Here is a 19,927-nt window from a genome sequence, read left to right as displayed (position 1 = left end):
TTGAAATGAATCTAGATAATTTTAACCCGCGCCTCTTTTATACTAGTAGCTCATCATTACCGGTTCTAATTATAAACCGGCAGTGATGGGGTACATCACTGTCGGGTCATTCCCCAAATCGGCAGTGATGTGGTGTAGCAGTTAGGTGTTAAATGAGGTGTTAAGTAGGATAACTTTTCGTCTTGTTTCGAACTCCTACTGGCGCAACGGTTAAGACCCCCTACTTAGCCTCCGAGACCCGTCTTCGAGTCCCAGGTGGCCTAAATTTTTTTGTTCTATTTTATAAATTATTAATTTACTTTGAAAATAGCTCATCACTGTCGGTTTTGATTGTAAACCGACAGTGATGGGGTACATCACTGCCGGGTCATTCCCCAAACCGACAGTGATGTGGTATACTAGTTAGGTGTTAAGTTAGGTGTTAAGTTAGGTGTTAAGTAGGATAACTTTTTATTTTGTTTCGAACTCCTCCTACTGGCGCAACGGTTAAGACCCCTCAACTTAGATCCCGAGACCCATGTTCGAGTTCTAGACGGCTCAAATTTTTTTGTTCTATTTTATAAATTATTAATTTACTTTGGGAAATAGCTCATCACTGTCGGTTTTTATTATAAACCGACAGTGATGGGGGTATATCACTGTCGGGTCATTCTCTAAACCGACAGTGAAGTGGTATAGCAGTTAGGTGTTAAGTAGGATAACTTTTAGTTTTCTTTCGAACTCCTTCTACTGGCGCAACGGTTAAGACCCATCAACTTAGCCCCTGAGATCCGTGTTCGAGTCTCAGACGGCCCAAATTTTTGTTCTATTTTATAATTTATTAAGCAGCCTCAAGATCAAAAGGAAAAATAAATAACCCTTAGCATACATCCTATACTAGCGCAGCGATTAAGTCTGTGAACTCTGTAGCCCGAGACCTAAGCTTGAACCCGAGGGCTGGCATAATTTTTTTAATTTTTTATATATCTCTGCTGGTTTTCAAAATAAACTGACAGTGATAACAAGCATCACTGTCGATTTATTCTCATTAATGCTGGTTTTTTAAAACCGATAGTGATGTTTATATATATTATAAAATTTCTTTTATATACTGAATAAATAGAAGCATATGTATTCCTATCTTAAAATGGCTTGAAATTTTTTTAGCAAGCTTGTACACCCAAACTAAGACCCCACACAAGATCTTAGGTTTTTCTAATTAGTTTTTTTATTTATTATATTTTTCTATGTGCTGAATGAGACAAAAGAGGGTGAATTTCATCTTGGACCCAATAGATTTTTTCATCCACCTCTACAAAAATTTTATCCCTAGGGCACATTAGAGCTTGTGTAAAAGTTTGTCACCATTCCAGATCTTTTCGTGGGTAGACTCAGTTCAACATATAATTAATCGGTATCGTCGCGCGGAAATTCAATTAAACCTTAGAAAGTAGCGAATCATCTTCGAAAAATCCAAAACTAGGTGTTTCCTTCACACGTGGCACGTGCAAGCCTAAGAAAAAGTTTGAGACCAATACGACACCAAAATGCGTATAAACCACAGAAATCTTGATAACATATGTGTATAGCCATGGTTCGATGAAAGGGCACATGTACCTCTGTGAAGCATGTATACTCCGCCTATGTCGAAATGGCTTGAATTTTTTTTTGACAAGCATATACACTCAAATTAAGACTCCACATAGGATCTTAGGTTTTTCTGATTAGTTTTTTTATTTATTATATTTTTCTCTATGCCGAATAAGACAAAAGATGGTGAATTTCATCTTGGATCCAATAGATTTTTTTATCCACATCCACAAAATTTTTATCCCTAGGGAACATTAGAGCCTATGTTAAAGTTTGGCACCATTTTGGATCTTTTCATGGGTAGACTCAGTTCAATCTATAATTAAATGGTGTCATTGCGCGGAAATTCAATTAAACCTCAGAAAGTAGCAAACCATCTCCGGAACATCTAAACTTGGTGTTTCCTTCACACATGGCACATGCAAGCCTAAGAAAAAGTTTGATATGAATACGACACAAGAATGCCCATGAACCACAGAAACCTTGATAACCTATGTGTATAGTCATGGTTCGATGAAAAGGCACATGTACCTCTATGAAGCATGTATACTCCGTCTATATCGAAATAGCTTGAAATTTTTTTGGCAATCATGTACACCTAAATTAAGACCCCACACAGGATCTGTGGTTTTTCTGATTAGTTTTTTTATTTATTATATTTTTCTCTATGCCAAATGAGACAAAAGAGGGTGAATTTCATCTTGGACCCAATAGATTTTGTCATCCACCTCCACAAAATTCTTATCCCTAGGGCACATTAGAGCCAATATAAAAGTTTGGCACCATTCTAGATCTTTTTGAGGGGAGACTCAGTTCAACCTATAATTAAACGGTGTCATCGCACGAAAATTCAATTAAACCTCAGAAAGTAGCAAACCATCTCCGAAAAATCTCAAACTAGGTGTTTCCTTCACACGTGACACGTGGAAGCCTAAGAAAAAGTTTGAGACGAATACAACGCCGAAATGTATATTTTTAGTTGCCCAACAAATATTACACGAATTACATGCATGACAATAATTAAACATACAAAGCCGTACAAATTAAAATTAAAACTCAATTAAACTACGACCTTGAAAACAACCTAATAAACATTAATTATTATCAGAATTACTGTCGGGTTCGATCGGGCCATGCATACTAACATGCCTTTGTAGCCATATATGATAATTGATGTCAGGGATTATGTATCCGCTTATATCGATGAAGTCCAATACCCGTATGAGTGCACTCTCTCATGCCTCACAACACCGAAAGAATGGTCAGCCATAGATGTAACCTACTGAACAACCACTGCCCCTATTAGTAATCCTTATGCAGTACTGGCGTCCTTCTACAGTGAGCTGACCGAGGTTACTATTGTAGAAGTCCCAATCGTACTCGAGTTGCTCCGTAGCTTGGTCTAGAACGATCCACAAGCCACATGTAGCATAGGTAAGGTCCTAGAGTGTAATCTGCATGTGGAGAAAAAGAAAAAAAAATTAGAGAATGTTATTATAATAATAAACAACAAATAACCACAACTCAGGTATAAGTGACCATTTTACCACATCCGTATAGTTGTAGCTCGCAAACCATTCGCTTGCTTATGGGACGGAGATATCACCAGCATTCAAAGCAAGTTTCTTGAAGTGTGAGAAATCAGGCACATCATAGCAAATACATTGAAGTGCCTCTAAACAGATTCGCACGACACTAAATTGGGTGCTTATCATGTCTGGGCTCTGTCTTCCCTTCTCATGGATATGGTTCCGATGATTTGCAACCCTCAAAGGGATAGAAAAACTGAGTTCACACATCCATAGCCGACCACTTGCATTAGATGTCGTGTTCTCGACGATGTCCAAGATAAAGAACCAACTAAGTGTTGTTCACAGCCAATCTATTGGGGATATAGTCTGCGACATATATGTATGCAACAATGATATTAAACTAATTATACTTATTTGTTAGCATAAAAAAATAGAAGATGTTGGAAAATATTTCATACAATAGCCGGAACAGGGAACCGTGAATGGCCACATTAGGAGCGAATGGCTCATCGCCAAGGTGGAAACCTAGTTCTTGTGGTGGGGGAGGTCTGTTGTTCATACCACCTGATCGATAAAATGCCAAAAAATATGAACATAAAATATATGCACAAAAAATTCTTCCAAGTAAAATATGGCAACATAATTAAATATAGATCGAATGCAAGGAATAAGAATATATATAAATGTAGAATGTAAAGAAACATGAATACAAATATAGATCAAATGAATATAGATAAAATATTGGAGAAGACAACATATCAATACCATTGAAAAATGCACGAGCCATGACCAAATCACGTAGAGAGAGTGGATTTCTTGAGAAGCGAGAGTGAAATGTGAGAAATGAGACTGAGAGTTCGTGGGTGGGTGGGATCGATGTATGTGGCCGGCGGTTTGTTTTATATAGGGGGCATGGACATCAGTGCCGGTTTTTAAGTAGAACCGACAGTGAAAGTTAATATCACTGTCGGTTTGTAAGTAGAACCGACAATGAAGATGCATATATATAAAGGATATATTTATTTAGATAGTACAGTGGGAAAGTTTTAACAACAATGATATATTTATTTAGATAGTAATGAAATACATCAAAAAATAACAAAAATATTAGAAATAAATTACATATACGATAACAAAGACCTTACACTAAAATTCCATATACGATAACAAAGACCTATTTGAGTATAGGTCAATGTTACAATCAATGTGTACCAACACATTATAATGTAACCATCTTAGTAGCATTCTTTTAGCACCAACTAGGGGCAAACAGCAGCACCGAGGTGGTCTACGAGCTATACCGGTTGGAGATGACAAGGTGGCATCGATGAATCCGCCTTGTCTCTACATGGCCTTTTTCCAGATGTGCACCGCAGCGGATGGCTCTATGAACCTCGTGGCATCTCCAATCTTCAGCGTTGTTCTATCTTCAGTAGCATTCTTCTAGTACCTCTTGTGTACACCATTTTGGTGGACTACGACGCATAACGATATCTATGGTTTGTTGTGAGAGGAAAACATTGTATCATGGCTAATAAGGTCTGGCTGAAACCAACATACATGGAGAGGCTAGCTCCTGGCCGAGGGCTATTTTATAGGGGCTAGTAGTCGTGGTACATTTTTATTTCTGAACTAAAGTTGTCAGGGTAGGTGGGAGCAGTGTTCCAACTGTTGTGGTCGGTGGAAGCACTATTGGCATGTGAGGAGCATCTACACATCACTGTCGGTTTTAGTTCAAAAACTGACAGTGAATAGAGCCTTCTGTGTCGATTCGAGCAACTGACTGTGAAGAACCAAAACCGACAGTGAAGGGCCCTGCCGCCATCGCAGCCAGTTAGGTGTTAAGTAGGATAACTTTTTGTTTTGTTTCGAACTCCTCCTACTGGCACAACGGTTAAGACCCCTCAACTTAGCCCTCGAGACTCGTGTTCGAGTCCTAGGTGGCCCATTTTTTTTGTTCTATTTTATAAATTATTAATTTACTTCGAGAAATAGCTCATCACTGCCGATTTTGAATGTAAACCGACAATGATAGGGTACATCACTGCCAGGTCATTCCCCAAACCGGCAGTGATGTGGTGTAGTAGTTAGGTGTTAAGTAGGATAACTTTTTGTTTTGTTTCGAACTCCTCCTACTGGCACAACGGTTAAGACCCCTCAACTTAGCCCCCGAGACCCGTGTTTGAGTCCTAGGCGACCCAAATTTTTTGTTCTATTTTATAAATTATTAATTTACTTCGGGAAATAGCTCATCACTGCTAGTTTTGATTATAAACTGATAGTGATGGGACAAAAGATGCTCGGCAGTCCACCGAGAGGTATCCCACAATGGTAGATTTGTCATAGAGGTGAGCGAGATCAGGAGCGAGATGGTAATACAAGCACCAAGACACAAGATTTAGACAGGTTCGGTCGTTAGTATAATGTAATACCTACATCCTGTGTTCTGATGTATTGCATTGAGATGTATGGATCATGTCCACTAGGGGACCCCTGCCTCTCCTTATATACTCTGGAGGGGTAGGGTTACAAGGAAAGTAGCCTATTTAGTACTATACAATATCTTGCGGTGCATGCCGAGCAGCGCCATGCACGCCTTGATCTTGTGGGCTAGGCCACCTCTAATGGTGCGGCCCATGTCTTGTCTTATGGATACCAGGGGGGGCATACCCCCACAGGGTATATCACTGCCGGGTCATTCTCCAAATTAGCAGTGAAGTGGTGTAGCAGTTAGGTGTTAAGTAGGATAACTTTTAGTTTTTTTTCGAACTCCTCCTACTGGCGCAACAATTAAGACCCCTCAACTTAGCCCCCGAGACCCGTGTTCGAGTCCCAGGCGGCCCAAATTTTTTGTTCTATTTTATAATTTATTAAATGAATTTTCTCTGTGCACCTTCTTTCTTCGTGGCCTTCTTAGCGTTCCTCTTCATCTCGAACTGATCTGGAGACTAGAATAGTACACGCATCAAGTAAATAGATCACTCAATAGTCAACACACAAGCCACAGACATTCCCATTCACATCTCTAGGAGCACATACATCAATGATCAATGAAGGTTGGAGGAGGAATGGAGCTACTACACCTTTGCTCAATGCCGACTATGGGATGGGCTCCTTCGAGTATTGTGAGCAGGGACTATAAACTGGTTGGGGACCAGTGGCATCGAGGAGCTATGGATCCCTCACTACTAGTAGTAGCTCAGAAGAGAATGGCCGCCCCAAATATTCTTCTATCAGAAGTCTAGACATATATATTTATATTCATATTTAGCTGGTGTTTAAATTCAGAGAGTAAAGTTTAGAAATGTTATGTCCGGTGTCTAATCGAGTGTTTGAATAGTAATAAGGTCAGTCTCAATGGTAGTTTTCAATAACTTTCATTCTCATTAATTGTTATGATACGTTGGCATATTTGCTGAGTTGGCAGAGTATTAACAAGGAGGAGAGAGGAGATGAGAGTTTCATCATGATCAAACATCCTTCACGGTTATGTGCATAATGATTACATAGTTAACAATAATCTAACTATCTTTAGGTGCATCAACAATGAGGGCCTCATTGTGATCAAGCCGTACATAAGCAGGTTCGTCACCCTCTTGAATGATATGTAGGGGTACATTCGCCCAGAATGGAGGCATTTCCTGATAGTCCCTGTAGTCTTCTTCGTCCGCCACTCCATCGACACCGACAATCTTCCTTTTCCCTTCTAGGGCTACTTTTAGCCTTCCTTTTGTCTTGTTATCCCTTGCATAGAAGACTTGCATAACATCTCTTGCAAGGACAAAGGGGTTGTCTCTGTATGCGGTCTTAGTGAGATCAATGGTAGTGAACCGTTCGCTGTCAATGTTGATTTCCTCGAGCCAGATCCACTGGCAGCAAAAAAGAGCTGCCTTCAATGGACCATTGGCTAGCTCCCATATCTCCTCTATGAAACCATAGTATGTCGCCTGCACGTTGTCATTTTTGTCGTGAGCATCAAAACGAACACCACAATTTTGGTATGTGCTCTTTCCATCTTGCTTCTTTGTGTAAAATGTGAATCCATTGATCTCACACCCTTGGTACTTAAGATATGTACTCGAAGGTCCCTTGGCTAAGGCATCTAGTTGATTACCCAACTTTATTCCAAGCAAGCGACATCGCAACCAGTTGACAAATTCCTCCTTATGTTTTTTATCCAGCCAAGCATGTGACCTGCTCAAATACAGAGTTTGCAGCGATTGCCTATGCTCATTAATGTATGGCATCACACCCTCGGCTTGCTGGAGAATAATGAATTGTGCCTGTCTGAAAGAAACAGGATCGTCTACTGTAACAGATTTCTCCCCAATCGTTCCTTTGCCACGTAGTCTTCCCTCGTGATGAGATTCTAGAACTCTGACCCTTTTGATGTCCAGATAATATGTGCAGAACTCAATGGCCTCCTCTGTTGACCATCCTTCAACTATGCCCCCTTCTAGCCTGAATTTATTCCTAACATACCTCCTGAAAACTTTTATCAATCTTTTGAAAGGGAACATCTGATGCGAGTACATTGGGCCAAGGGCTCTAATTTGGTCAACAAGATGAATGAGCAGATGTAATGAGATATCAAAGTAAGTCGGCAAGAAATATATCTCAAGCCTAACGAGAGTTTTTGGCTATGTCCCGCTGCAGCTGCTCTAGCGTGGACACATCAATGACCTTTTTTTAGATCGCGTTGAAGAACGAGCAAAGCTTTATGATTGGGGCGTGGACCTTTAGGGGGAGGATACCTTGCAGGGCAACAGGGAGCAGCTAAGTCATAATGACATGACAGTCATGGGCCTTCATAGGGCTATAGTTGAACTTGAGTTCTCTTATGTTCACTAGCCTCTTCGGGTTTGCACAGTAGCTCGTCGGGACTTTGAGTTCATTGAAGAAAGAAATAAGCACACGCTTTTCTTCCTTCTTTAATGTCCATCACGCAACTAGAAGTTCAAACTAGCCATTCTCTAGCTCCACGGGATGCAGCTCCTTCCTAATTCCCAAGTGTTGCATGTCCAGGCGTGTGGCTAGTGAATCCTTCGATATCCCCCCAGTGTCCATCAAGGTGTTAAGAGTGTTAGTGCACATATTTTTAGTGATGTGCATGGGATCAAGACAGTGGCGTACACTCAGAAAATGGTCAGTAAGGTAGTTTCCAAAAAAATGATTTTTCTTCCAAACGCTCCCATCAGGCGCTGCTACTGCATTATCCCCCTTCCCAAGGACAACCTCAAGTTTGTTGAGTTCTCGAAGTATCGCAGGCCCGTCTTGATATTTTGGAGCTAAGCATTTCTCAATAGTACCATTGAAATCTTTTCTATTCCTGCGGTAAGGGTGATCCTTAGGTAGGAACCTACGGTGTCCCATATAAACTATCTTTGAGTTATTTGACAGATTTACCGCATCGGTGTCGTCCAAGCACTCGACACATCTAGTATAGCCGTTTGTCTTCTCTTCGGACAACGAACCTCGACCTGGTAGGTCGGTGATTGTAGCGATAAGTACTCCCTTGATCGTGACATGTTCCTTTTTGTACTTGTCCTAAACATCCAACACATCCTTTTCAAGCATCTCCACTAGTTCATCGATCATTGGTTCTAGAAACACATCGATGTCATTCCTAGGTTGTCTTGGCCCTTGGATCAGTAGTGGCATCTGGATGTATGACCGCTTCATACAGACCCAAGGTGGAAGGTTGTATATACAGAGCGTCACTAGCCAGGTGCTATGATTGCTTATAACCTGGTCGAAAGGATTCATCCCATCTGTGCTCAAAGCAAACCAAAGGTGCCTTACCTCTTCACCGATGTCCTTATAGAACATAGTATTGATAGTCCTCCAGTCATGCCCATTGGCGGGGTGCCTCATCATTGTATCTTTCTTACACTCTTCGCCATGCCAGCGCAACAGCTTGGCTGACTTTGCACATGCAAATAACCTATGCATCCGGGGAGATATAGGGAAATACCAAATGACCTTTACGAGACCTCCTCTGGTCTTGGTACCCTCATCTGACGGCCCTTCCTTGTACCGTGTAGCTTCACACTAGGGGCACTTGTCTAAGTCTTTATATTTTTCTCCACGGTATAATATACAATCATTGGAACACGCGTGGATTTTTTCAACCTCGAGGCCGATGGGGCAGATCATTTGTTTGGCCAAGTATGTCTTTTCTAGCAACTCATTTTTTCTAGGAGCATTTTCCTTATTATACCTAACAACTAATCGAAGCATTTATCGCTCAATCCATTTGTCGATTTGAACTCTAACAGCATGATGTCGGCTTCCAGTTTGCTCATTGGACAATTCATATACAATGGTATTTTTCCATCTTGTCTCGTTTTCTCTAACTTTCTTAGCTATCTTTCACTAAGACATTCGGTCTCTACATTATGTAGCAGCTGAGAAATGCCATCGTTATCCTCGGTGTCGTCAGCTAGCGTGTTCCTAAACACATTATCAACTGTGGCCATAGGTTCCGTATTGACACCGGGTTCCTCGTCAGCATCGTGGATGGCTACGTCAGGCATGTCCACATCATCATCGTTTTCCTGCAGAATATTCACACCAACCTCACCATGCATAGTCCATATCGTATAGTTTGGCATGAACCCCCTGGTAATCAAGTGCGATCGTATAAACTCAATTTGACGAAAGTTTCTATAATTCTTGCAATCTTTGCATGGACAGAAGACAGGGTTCCCATTCCCAGCATGGGCTTTGGCATCAGTGATAAACTGGCTGACGCCATGCATGTACCCCTTGTCCGTTTAGGACAGATGCATCCACTCTCGATCCATCTCTGCACATAAAAATACTGAGACAGTAATTATAAAGAATTAATAAGAAATTGAGCTTCATGAACAACAATTGTAGCTTGAAAGTACCATTTTTGGAAAACATTATTGTACACTAATTATTGGAAAATTGAAATTGGTTGCCCGGCCCTGTAAATTAAAAATCGTAGTAAAAAACAATTATTGCGCAATAATAAAGAACACATATTCTACTCTACTTTTAAGAACTAATTATAGCATCACATACTAATAATGATGATCTTGACCACCATGGAATAATTAGCTAGGAATTTAAATGTGTTCATCGACACCAACTGTTTGGATGATGAATTCACCATAATTTGAGCCTTGCACAAATGTTCAATCGGAAAAGTGCTCTCTAGAATGGAGAAAGAACTAGAATAAGAATCAAGCAATGTAGCCATCAAGACAAAGCTAATTAAGCAACAAAATCAAAGGAATGGATGTTTGTTACTAACCTTAAAGCAAAAAGATCAAGCCATTCTTCAAAATCCAAGCACTAGCTTCATGGTGAAGAGCAGCGGCAATAATAGAGGGAAGGGTCCAAACGCACGCCTCTGTTCTCGGGATGGAAGAGATGAGGAAGGAGAGGATGACTGCAGCCTTTTTGTGTTGTAGGCTTATCACCGTCGGTTCTTGGCTAGAATCGACAGTGATAGAGCCCAATCACTGTCGGTGGCTTAAACCGGCAGTGATGAGTGGCCGCCAAAACACTGCCGGTTCAATCCACAAACCGGCAGTGATGTGGTCCTTCACTGCTGGTTTTAGCCCAGCCCCAATCATTTTTTTTTATTTTCAAGCTCATAACCGGCAGTGAAGGTACATTACTGCCGGTTGTCATAAATTTGGCAGTGATGAGCCCGGCAGTGATGTCCAAATCTGGCGTAGTGACATATCCATACTCATACACTACTACACAAAGGATTTTGTAGGGGCGGCTCACGAGGGATTGCAGGGGGTTGGGTCAGCCGGCCCTACTCAACCGAGACTATAAATCATTGATTTGTAGGGGCGGCTGAGTATTTGTACGGCTCATTTTTCAGAAATAACAAATCTAGGTAAAAAAATTAGCAAAAAAAGTTCAAACCCGATTTTTTACGCAAAAAAAACGTGCGCTTTGTGGCCGCTAGGGTTCAAACCCGTGACCATTTGTGTCCATGGCGAGAGAGGTGGCAGACCAATGGATGAAGGGGTCACGTGGGAGCCTCACACGTTGCTCCTCTAACCACTCTACCCCAAAACCATTTGTGTCTATATTAGGTATTCTTTCACTTCGTATTATGCTCAACCAAATTTAAATTGAGTGTTTGGGACTCTAAATGAATCCAAATGAAAATGTTGTCAACTACAAAGTTGTATAACTTTTCAGGATCTACAGCTTTGGTTCTAACCGTTTCTCCATCCGAGGTCATTTGAAAATTTCAAATTTTAAATGTAGCAAATTTATACATAATTATCCTTAGATTGATGATTTCAAAGAAAAAGTTGTCAACTACAAAGTTATTTAACTAGTCGGGATCTACAAGTTTTGTTTTTGTTGCTCCTCCATCTGAGGTCGTTTGAAAATTTCAGATTTTAAATTTATAAAGTTCAAAAGTAATTATCCTTAGCTAGATGATTGCAACTGAAAAAGTGGTCAACTATAAAGTTGTATAACTTTTCGAGGTCTACAACTTTTGTTTTGGTTGTTTCTTCATCCGAGGTCATTTAAAAAATTCAAATTTTAAATTTGAGAAATTCAAACATAGTTTTCCTTGACAAAATAATTTCAAATAAAAAGGTTTTCAACTGTGAAGTTGTATAACTTTTCGAGATCTACACCATTTATTTTGGTCATTTCTTCATCCAAGAATGTTTGAAAATTTTGAATTTCAATACATAATTTTTACTATTCGGCACCCATTTGTAGGGGTCGTTGGATCTAGAGCCGCCCCTACAAATGGGGTCATTTCTAAGAACGGCTGAAAATACTAGCAGACCCACGGACGGCTCATTTTAGAAAAGCATTTGTAGATGCGGTTTTAGATTGAGCCACCCCTAAAAAAAGAGGCGTTGCTACAAATCCTTTTTGTAGTAGTGATATCTATTAGGATTTTTTACTCACAAAAGAAACACATACCCATGTATAGGTTTGTATATCCGTATATATATAAAAAAGATAATGATACCCTAGGACGTCCATCCTTTCTGGATGGGACGGGCGCGCCTGCCCCCATGCCTCGCATCACGCGCCCCCGTGCCTCGTGCCTCGCGCCAAAGGATGGGACGGACACGCCTGCCCCCGTGCCTCGCATCGTGCATCCTCGCCCACGCCTTGTGTCGCCCGCCGTGCCGCGATCCATCCGCCTATCAACCGTGGGCGACCTCGAGCCTCCATTGTGGTGCAGCAAGCAGATGAGCACATGTTGTAACCATATCTTTTATCTGTTTCAGATGTATGCTGCATATGCTTCATCTGGATGTTGTAAAAGTAGATCTGGTGTTGCATATGTTGCAATGACTATACACATATATTGCAAATGTATGTTTCAAATGTTTCAGCTGTTTTAAATGTATGTTGCAAGTGTTTTAGCTGGATTTGCATGTGTTGCACTGGCTATACACGTATGTTGAAAGTGTATGTTTGAAATATTTCAGGTGTTTCAAACATATGTTCCAAGTGTTTATCTGGATGTTGCATATGTTGCAGTGCCCATACACATATGTTGCAAGCGTATGTTGTAAATGTTTTATCTATTTCGGACGTATGTTTCAGCAAATGCTTTATGTTGCAAGTGTTTCATCAGCAGGCGTGGCTAGGGGCGTAGGCAGAGGTGGTCCCCTCAGGCGTTGCAGTCCCCTTGTGCAGGAAGCCAAGCGGGCACCACATAAGACGCGGAGCACAAAGCTGAATCGATGGATATGGCAGCACGCGTGGAGCTCGAAGCTATGCTCAGCTGCCCTTTCTCTCTCCTTGTTCTAGCTGGATGTGGCCGGTCAGCAGCAGCATCACACCTCAGTAGCAACATGCGAGCAGCAGGAGTGCGCAGCCAGGTGTGGCCCGTGCGCGTGCTGCGTGGGAAAGCCGGACACAGGGCAGGCAGTGGGTGCAGGACGGCCGAACATGCTGACGCTAGACATCCCGATAAAAAAGCGCCGGAGGTACGGACGCTAGACGTCCCAATAACAAAATTACCTACAAAGATACTCATAGCCATATTTAGATATAAGTTCATGCTCATGCCCTTGTGGGTACCCACGGGCACTTTTTACCTACAAGGAAACTCATATTGATGTACAGATAAAAGTTTATGCCTTGTCCATGCCCAGTATCCACAAATTGCCCTTATTCAAAAAGAAATATGTCACATGCATCAAACTATGATTATATACGAGAAAATTATGAATCTATAAATATGTAACGACTCTATATCCTTTTTATATGGTATACTAGGTGGTCTAATTCTTTTTGGCACAGTGATCTAGTTAGACGATGTTTTAGAGTACTTTTGAGCCTAGTGATTCACATGCGTGGTAGCCTAACGTGCTGCGGCCGCGCTGGTGTGTGGAGATGGGCCGAGGCCAGTTAAGAATGAGAGGGAGGCGACAATGGGCCTGGCGAACAAAAGTGGGGGGTGTGGAGATGGGCTAAGGCCAGTATACAATGAGGGAGTGACAAAGGCTCGCTAATTTGCGCCTCGAATTTCTTTACGACGAAACCGTTTATAAAAAGCAGAAAACCCTACAATTTCAGGAGGAGGAAACCAAAAAAAATTTGTGGAGAGTGGGATTTGAACCCAGGCCCATTTACGGAAAGGTCCCTTAATCTGCCGCCTTAGACCGCTCGGCCACCTCCACTTTTGATTTACTTTATTAAAATATAATTTTTTTTATTATTTACAAAAAGCAGAAAACACTATAATTTCAGGAGGAGGAAACAAAAAAAATTGTGGAGAGTGGGATTTGAACACACGCCCTTACGGAACAGACCCTTAATCTGCCGCCTTAGACCGCTCGGCCACCTCCACTTTTGATTTACTTTATTAAAATATCGTTTTTTAATTATTTATTCAGAGCAGCAAGCACTAGGCAAAATATTACTGGTGAACTTGAGCGCTACAAAATCGGAATGAAAATATGTACACGATCGCTGTTGTATTATTTTCATCTAATCTGAAAAGCAGCTAACTGCAAAGCACGTCCGGGGTGTAACAATAAAGGTTACCCCAGGGCCAATGTGCTATGCTAATCCTGTCCCCGAGTTAGCTCATGGTCCTTGGATGAAAGCGCCATGAGAGCAACCAATACAGATCTCATGGTAGGCCTCATCCTGGGCTCTTCATGCGTGCATGACTTTGCAAGGTACGCGATCTGGTGCAGAGAAGTAGAGAACACAGGTCATCAAACAGTTTAGCACATAGTGTTTATTCTGTGCAACAGTTGAACAAAAAGTGATTGTGGAGCCGAGTTTGCCTGTAGCACTGACCTTCACAACCGAGTCAATGGGATAGTCACCTCCTAGCCTTGGATCAATCAGAGTTCCTGAAGAGCTTCCTTGGGGTTTGGCATGCTGAGAGCCTCCTCAAACTGCAAAAAGCAACAAGTAGATTGGAGAAATCAAACATATGCCCACGCACGAACACAGATCAGCGTGCTTTCTGCTTTACATTGTGTCCATTCTTTTCCTTTTCATCAACATCCAAACATGAAAATGCAACTCAAATTTTTACTTGACAACTGTTGTGGCCAACGTAACTGAATGAAACAGGCTTAGAGGAATAAAAGTAAATTTAGGTACAGAGTTCAGATCACCAGGACATATAATATATTTATTCATAATTCCTGAATCCAATTGATGCAGTACCATACATGTTGCGAACATATTCATCAACTTGGAGAATTGTATATTTGTAGTTGTGCACACATTCTGATTGACACTAAGAAGTACCAACTCCAAGCATGCTGATCCTCCCTATGTTCTGAATATTTGAAATGCAATGTTACAAATTGAAAATTGATCGGAGGGATAAATTACCAGATAAACCAGGCCTTGTGCATCAGTGAATTCTGTTGATCTCACAATAGCTTCTTTGACTGAAAGAAGTTCATACAGGACTACCAAAAGCGTAGACATCCACCTTAGGAGAAACCTCACCATATCGAGCATACCTGTCAATCAGACAACTCTTTGGTACTAATAAAATGTAGAAGCAGCAGTTGGGATTGTAAATGGTAGTCTATCAAACTATACTGTGATGTTATTTTGAGAGTGTGCACATTCAAGCGAACTGAATAAATGAACAAGATAGTTGATACTCTGAATACTTACTCTGGAGGCATGTAACTAAATGTACCAACAACTCGTAGTGATGGGAGTGACTGTGATGTAAGCAGTAGTTCCAATTTCTGAGAGTTTTGTCAATCCAAAATCTGCAACCTGCAAGGTACCACTGGTATTGCACATAAGATGGCTAAAACATGGAAAGATTCATGAATGGTTTCAACCTTTGCTCGAAAATCTTTGTCTATCAGGATATTTGCAGACTTGATATCCCGATGAACATACACTGGAACAGTGTGCTCATGAATATACTCTAGACCCCTTGCTGAATCAAGGGCGATTTGCACTCTACTGGTCCATGAGAGAGGTTCATAACCTACAAGAAATATATGTGCTGAATACTTTAAGGAAAGTGCAATACAGTACTGCAAGTGCAATGTGATACATTCAAATATCAAAACTTTACCAGTCCCATGCAGATGCTGGCTCAGGGTTCCATTCTCAATAAAATCATAAACAAGGAACAAGCAACTCTCAACACAATAACCAATCAAGCGCACCTGTGGGTACCAAAGAATAATTAAAAATTATTCCAACAGGAAAACATCTGATAGTATGTTACATATTGAAGAAATATAATCTTCTGTGAACTCTAGTCAATTTTATTATTAACTTTCTGAGGGAAGTACAGAAAAACAAAAATATAGTAGGTTAGTAATTAAGATTAGTTCCAAATATGCCTTATCTCTGAAAAATGAAAAAATCTAAGATCACCAACCAGATTCGAGTGATGGACGCGTGTCAAAACCTTCAGTTCAGCAAGGAATTCTTGAGATGCCTTTGTATCCATTTTTTTTATGCCAGCTTTCTGGACACAGGAAAGAGAAAGGGAAAATTATTTCACATCAGAAGTATACCCCAGATAGACTGCCTCCTTTTATTTCGTTTATGTGCAAGTCCACAAAGGGCGGGCCTGGTGCAAACGGTAGAGTCTTACCGCCTGTGACTGGAAGGTCCCGGGTTCGAATCGTGGTCTCCTCGCATTGCACAGGCGAGGGTAAGGCTTGTCACTGACACCCTTCCCCAGACCCCACACAGAGTGGGAGCTCTCTGCACTGGGACCTTAACTACGTCAACCGATGAATTAACCATGACTCATCAGCCGCAGGTCCTAGTAGGACCTTAACTACGTCAACTGATGAATTAACCATGACTCGCACGCATGATAAATCGAATGTTGGAAACCTACAAAACACTTTGCAATTGATCGAAAAAAAAACAAGCAGCAAATTTTAGATTTCCTGAATGATATAAACGTGACATCCACGTCTGGTCACGAGGCACGAGCATAGAAACATCTAGAGACTTCAGCGGACTGTGCTGTCAAGCCTGCGTGAACCCATTAATTAATCACTGGTTCATTGAACCCTAGTACCCAACAACATCTTGGCAAGCAAACTCTAATCAGGTGTCACGCCCAACGCCCATGGAACACTCTTCTTGATGACAGCAAATGCTCGACCGCGCGCGCTGCACTGACATGGGTAACGTGTAACGAGAACTTTCCAACCGTACGAACACAAGCCCCGTGCGAGTGCGACGGCACGTGTCTAGCGCCCGCTGCTCGCTCTGCTGCTGCTGCCATGGTCTTGACGACCGTCCACTGGCGGCAGCCGGTTCATCAGCGGCAGCCCGGCCGCGACGGCCCGCACGTCGACGTCGCTGCTCTGGAGTATGTGCAGGTACTGCTCGAGGTCAGGGAACTCCTCCACCGTCTCCGTGGCAGAGGACGACGACGACGACGCGGCCGGCATCTGGGGTGACGACGACGTCGTCGTCGCCGTCGTCGGGAAGTTGAGCTTGGCCTTGGCGCCCTTGAACCTGCGCGCGGCGGCGTCGTAGGCGCGGGCGGCCTCCTCCGGCGTGGCGAACGTGCCGAGCCACACGCGCGCCGCCTTCTCCGGGTCCCGTATCTCGGCCGCCCACTTGCCCCACGGCCGTCGCCTCACGCCCCTGTACTGTGCCCGCGCCTGCAGCTCCGTCGTCCCTCCTCCTGCATGCGTACATGTGTATGCACGCATGAGATAAGCGCGCAGGGGGAGGGAGAGAGACCACGCCGTACCTTGCCGTGGCCCCGGCGGAAGAGCCGCCGCCGCCGCCGCCTCGCCGCCGCGCGGTGGCTCTGTGGCGCAGACGACGTGCGTGAGCGCTGCGGCCACGACGGCGACGTCGTAATCGGAGCGGGCGGCGGAGTAACTGTAGCCGAGAAAGCCGCCCCCTGCTGTTGGTTCCACTTCCACCTTTGGCACCTCCGTGCCGAGGAGTGCCGGCGCCTCTCTGGCCATGCATGCTGCTGCCTCCCTGTCAAAGCCCATACGTCTCTGAAGACGGAAGCAAGAAAAGGTGATAAGATAACGATGTGAAGTAGAGACCGCTGAGCACCCTATATTATATATGCAAGCTCTCTACCACGGCGATGGCTTAAAAAGAATATAAATCACAGTATAAACGCACACGTTATGCACAGATCCTTATAAATACGTGCACATTACATCTATAAGTATATCCGGAAGATTGCCCTGTTTTTTTTATACCAGACCTTTTGGGGACCTCATTGTTTAAGTTGCATCTTTTGTTTTGTTTTAAAAAAAATGATTTTCTAACTTTTGGCTTCTAGCTGTTTTTTTTTCTCTTGGCTTTTGTAATTAATTTTTAGCTGCTTAGCACACCGAACTACTCCTCTGAGCATGTTTTCAGCTTTAAATTTATTTCCTCATAAGTAAGCTTTCTAGCTTTTTAAAAGTCAACTCAATAATTGTACTGTTTGTTTTAGCTTCTGATTTTTGACCAGTAGAAGCCAACAAAAAGCTGAACAAACATGCCCTTAATATTTATAAACTCTAGTAGAAACAGCAAGCAACCTTTAGCAGCAATACTCAAAATGAAGTAACATTGTGGCAACACTACAAGGTTATGTTTGGTTCAGCTTCTAGAAAGTATTTCTGTTGCCACAAGTTAGAACGCCAACCAAACGGATGGGATCAGAAGCTGCTTTTCTAGAAGAAGGTGCTTTCGCATATTACATTTTTGGCAGCACCATGGATCGTGCTTTTGGCTTTCAACTTTATACTTTTCCAAATATTTGCAAATAGAAAGACGATTTACAGTTGTTTCAATGGAGATGTAGAGGGGGTAGTTTCTATTGTTATTTCAACCAAACCGCTTACAGGTTTCCATGCATATAGCTCACAATAGCTTTCCAAAGCTCACAACTCACAACAACTTTTTCATGGTTCACAACTGAACCAAATAGACCATAAGAAACGGTTTTCAGAGGTGACCCATTTGTTCTAGAGGTGGCTCCATAGAAAATTGCATGTAAAAACTGTTTTAGAGATCGCTTGCCTTCAGAAATCGGTTTCTAGAGTCAATTGATGTTTCCAACCTCTATTTTCAGAAGCGTCTCTAGAAATACTATTCTAGAGATGGTTGGTGCTTGAGACATTTCGCACGATCACAGTGTGCTTTCCTACTTGGTGTAGTGGAAGGAGAAACTTGCATAAGATAAGTGGTAGAAACTGCAAGCATGTGTGTATTTTCGCAGGATCGCAGTGCTTTCCTAGTGGGTTTCTCCTAGGAGGCTAGATTAAAAACAAATTGGCCACTTTTTATACCAAAAGTTGATTATATTTTTATAGGCGCTCTTGAGTAGAGGCAGCTGAAGAAATCACATCTATAAACTGATTTTGACCGTCTCTAAAAACTCTTTGGAAGTAGTGTGTGATCTACAAGGACACTGCTAATGACAGGGAGGCTGTTACATAATCTCGTGAGCCGTGAGCCCGCAGTGCAAATCGTCCTTACGTACAAGCATTGCCAACACATGAAGAATTAAGCGGTCCAGAGAAGGGCCGTTTGTCTTGATGCGAACACTGAAAAGGATACAGATACTCCGTATGAGATATGTTACGTGCAACGATGCAAGTTGTTGAGTGGCAGCAGGAGAAGCGAAGCAAACAAGTCGTCACAAGTGGGGAAAAAACGGACGACAGGCTCCGGCAGGAACTTTCGGTGCAGTTTCGTCTCGGCGAAGTCAGAGACCCGACGACATGGATGTTCACACTCAGTCGTCGAGCTATTGCTTAGGAGGAGACGAGACACGAGAGCAGCAGGTATCTGTATCTCTCGGCATAAGCACGTACTGGTTCATCACTCTTCATCAGTGATACGATCGTCATCCTTCTGGCTGTTGATGCTGCCTGCGTCAGTGTAGGGTCGTGATCTTCGAGTACGCAAGATGGTTGTAACAAAATGCATGTGAACGTTCGATCAGCAGTAGTAGTTTTAATTAGTCTCGGATTAGTTAAGCTTGGCGGTAGCTGTCGTGATGGCAGGTAGGAGGCAGACGCTAATCATGTAGATTAATTGCTTGTTTTCTTGAATCAAGTCTCAAGTACATGTACATTCACTTCTACGGATGAGTAAGTACAGATGCTGACACACTAATATACATTCTGATGGCCCCGTTTGGCTTACCCAGAAACTGGTTTGTTCGGCTTATTTTTTCAGCTGGAACAGTGTTTTTCTCTCACAGCAATTCAGCCAGAAGAGTGTTTTTTAGCCAGTTTCAACGAAGTTTCAGCGAGCCGAACGGTTCCTGTTGGACAATCTTCCTTGCGTAGTACGTTCTTCATTCAGGGAAGTAAAGTGTCCCCTGCGAAGATGCTGGTCAGGTAGCTGCT

General features: G+C 42.4%; 2 pseudogenes; both read right to left on the bottom strand.

Moving 5' to 3' along the window:
• Window positions 1-13,977: 13,977 nt before the first annotated feature.
• On the bottom strand, window positions 13,978-16,322 carry LOC136546583 (chitin elicitor receptor kinase 1-like; annotated as a pseudogene).
• Window positions 16,323-16,561: 239 nt separating this feature from the next.
• On the bottom strand, window positions 16,562-17,534 carry LOC136546584 (ethylene-responsive transcription factor RAP2-6-like; annotated as a pseudogene).
• Window positions 17,535-19,927: the final 2,393 nt, after the last annotated feature.

The sequence above is a fragment of the Miscanthus floridulus genome, chromosome 3, assembly GCF_019320115.1.
Source record: "Miscanthus floridulus cultivar M001 chromosome 3, ASM1932011v1, whole genome shotgun sequence".
NCBI lineage: Eukaryota > Viridiplantae > Streptophyta > Magnoliopsida > Poales > Poaceae > Miscanthus > Miscanthus floridulus.
The sequence above is the reverse complement of the archived record's forward strand: the minus strand, read 5'-3'. Positions and strand labels throughout refer to the sequence as shown.